We start from the raw sequence: 2,972 nt of genomic DNA, 5'->3' as shown, positions 1-2,972 counted from the left end.
GTGGGGTTGTTAACCAATGTCATAAAACAATATGTGTACTACTGTTTCATTAGAAACTATTTGTTCTGTAAACCTTCACCTGAAGTACAATAAAAATAAATAAATAAATGGAGTGATTAGCAGATCCAAGGATACCTAGAGCTCTACTGAGAAAAATGTTAGCACTAACGTAGGTTAGAAGAAAACTCTAGACTTGGAGCCAGCATCTTGCTAAGCTTACCTCTTCAATGAATCTAGACAAAGGGGCTGACATTATTTTTTTGGGGGGCTGGGAGCAGTCTCATCCTTTTATCTTAAAAAGTTGTACAGCAAAATAGTTGCAGACAAGCTGCTTTACTTTCCTTAGCCTCAGTTTACTCATCCATAAAATGGGGCCACTAACAGTGACCACTTTAAAGGGTTTTTTGAGAGGAATAAAATAATCATGCATGTAAATGTTGACTAATGACTATAGAAGCAGGAGCAGTTACAGCAGCAGGTTCTTCCAAGCTTAAAAGAAAGGGACAAAATCATTTTAGGAAAATCTATCCAACCTAAGCACTATATATTGAAATTTCTCTTCAAGTGCCTGTTCCCACACTGTACAATGAGATCCTGGGGATGGGGACCATGTCTACTTTGCTCTATCTTCCCAAAGTCTAGGATAAAGTCTGGCTAAATAGTAAGCCCTAAATAAATGAGAGTTGCACTGGCACCCACTTGATCAATGGCCTTAGAGAATCCACCGCACCTCGCTGGGCCTCAGTCTCCCCATCCGTCAGATAAAGGGTATGGACTACATGTCCTCCAAAGTCTCTACCTTCATTTGTTCAATGAATGAATCCACCCACATCCCAGATTACACATGGGAGACGCCTTCAAGGGATATTAGCTTTCTTTGGATGCCTGAACTCTATAAGTTGCTCTTCCCATATTTTCAAAAAGAACTTTATAGCCTGGACCAATACTTGGACTGTTCCTAAACTTAAAAGAGCAAGACTGCTCCCATGCACACATGAAGTCAGAGTGTGTGATCTGTGTGCTGTACACTTCAAACTTTACCAAAGTCTGCACACGTCTGATCTGTTTCCTCTGCTTGCATGGACCTGTACTACTTTAGAAAAAGAGATAAGCAATGGCCACAGGCTAGAAATAGGATGATCAACTACAAAAATATGGAATTTCAACAAGAGGAGAGGAATGTACGCTTTGGGGATTCCTTTCTAGAGCTGCCAAGAGTGGCTTCATGCTGATGAAAAAAAAAAAAAAAAAGAGCATCCCTCCCAGCAAGAACTGACCAGCTAAGAATCTTTACAAGAGATCTGTGATTATATGCAACATAATCAGCCTAGACCATTTTCTGGGTCACTGGCCCCAGTAATTTGCACTGGCTTCTCATAGCACACACACATATATACACACACCTTGCTACAAGCTCTATTAAGATCTGAACCCAGGAAGAGGGATCCTCTCTAACTCTGCCAAGTCGGAACAAGCAGGTCTGGATGGGCAACATTTTCACTTCGTTCACAAAAGAAAGAACATAAAATAATCACTGTAGGAGCAAAATCATGAAAGTTTTGGGCAATGTTTTTTGATAGCTGCTACACCGACATAAATATTTGCAACTATCAAGGCCTGTGAGGCTTGACAGCAAGGCTACAAGGTATCTCAAACTGCAGTTTTATGGATTTATTTGGCTCAAATTGATTTTCAAGCATATTATAATATTTTCAACTGTGTTTAGAAAAATGAGATACTGATTTTATTTTGCAATTATCATATTATGTGACACTGAAGACCACCAAAATTTAACTTATGCTGCTAGGTTGATTCATTTTTAATTTTTTACACATATCAGAAGAAAGTTTCTCTTACTTGCTTTTGCATTTTGTGAGTTTCTTATGAATATATGATTAATTGAAAAAGTTATAGGTCTGTACCTATCTTTTAAAAAATCACTCATGTAGAAGAACCCAGGTAGATGGGTTCTTGAGATGTCCTGCTCGGTCCTGTACCAGGAAAGAGTCACATGTATCTATTTGGCCCAAGCCCTTGGCATAGCTCAGTAGTCACTTATTCAATTACAATTGAACCAGTGACACGTAGCATACGACAGATAGCTTTGATGTTTACTGTAAGTCCAGGCCTGACCTTTCTACTAAAGTTAAGAAATGCAAGCACTTATTAGATGTGGTTATGATTCAACTTTAAAATTAAGCTTTTCTATTGCTCCTTTCTCAAGTTTCTGGATCAGTTTAACTGAGGAATGTCCAGAGTGGAATGCACGCCATTAAAAAAAAGAGTGACCATTATAGCTATTTCTCTGTGTGAGTCAAGAGTTCCATGACGGGGCAAAACCAAACAAAATAGAAATAAGATGAATTCTGAGTAATGCAAGGCTATAACTGTTATTCACAACATCTGATTTCAAATTTTGGTGTTGAACAAAATGGTCTAATTATTCTCACAGATTGGCTTTTTAATAGTTGAGGTTTTAAATTTTAAATTGAAAATATATTTATATAATTAAAGACAACATTAAATAGTTTATGTTTTAGAATTCTACCCAAGATTTCATGTTTAGGAAAGGATTCTTACTGATTAAAAAAACAAACCACTGGAGTGGTGGGAAAGACAGTGACAAACTTATATTCAAATCCTTATTCTACCATTAGTAATTAGTAACATTACATGGTAATTAGTAACTAGAATTAATCTGTGTAACATTAGACAAATTATTTAACCTCTCTAAATTTAACCTCTTTAAATTTCTCTATTGTGAAACTGGGATAATAACCAACTACCTTGCAAATATAGTAACCTTTCCATACTGACATATCCATTTGACACACAACCCTGTAATTAGTATTGGTTAGCAAATATAGGGAGCCTTAGTGGCACACTGGTTAAGAGCTTGGCTGCTAACCAAAAGGTCAGCAGTTTGAATCCACCAGCTGCTCCTTGGAAACCCTATGGGGCAGTTCTACTCT

The sequence above is a fragment of the Trichechus manatus genome, unplaced genomic scaffold (assembly GCF_000243295.1).
Source record: "Trichechus manatus latirostris isolate Lorelei unplaced genomic scaffold, TriManLat1.0 scaffold00082, whole genome shotgun sequence".
Lineage (NCBI taxonomy): Eukaryota > Metazoa > Chordata > Mammalia > Sirenia > Trichechidae > Trichechus > Trichechus manatus.
This window is presented reverse-complemented; position numbering follows the sequence as displayed.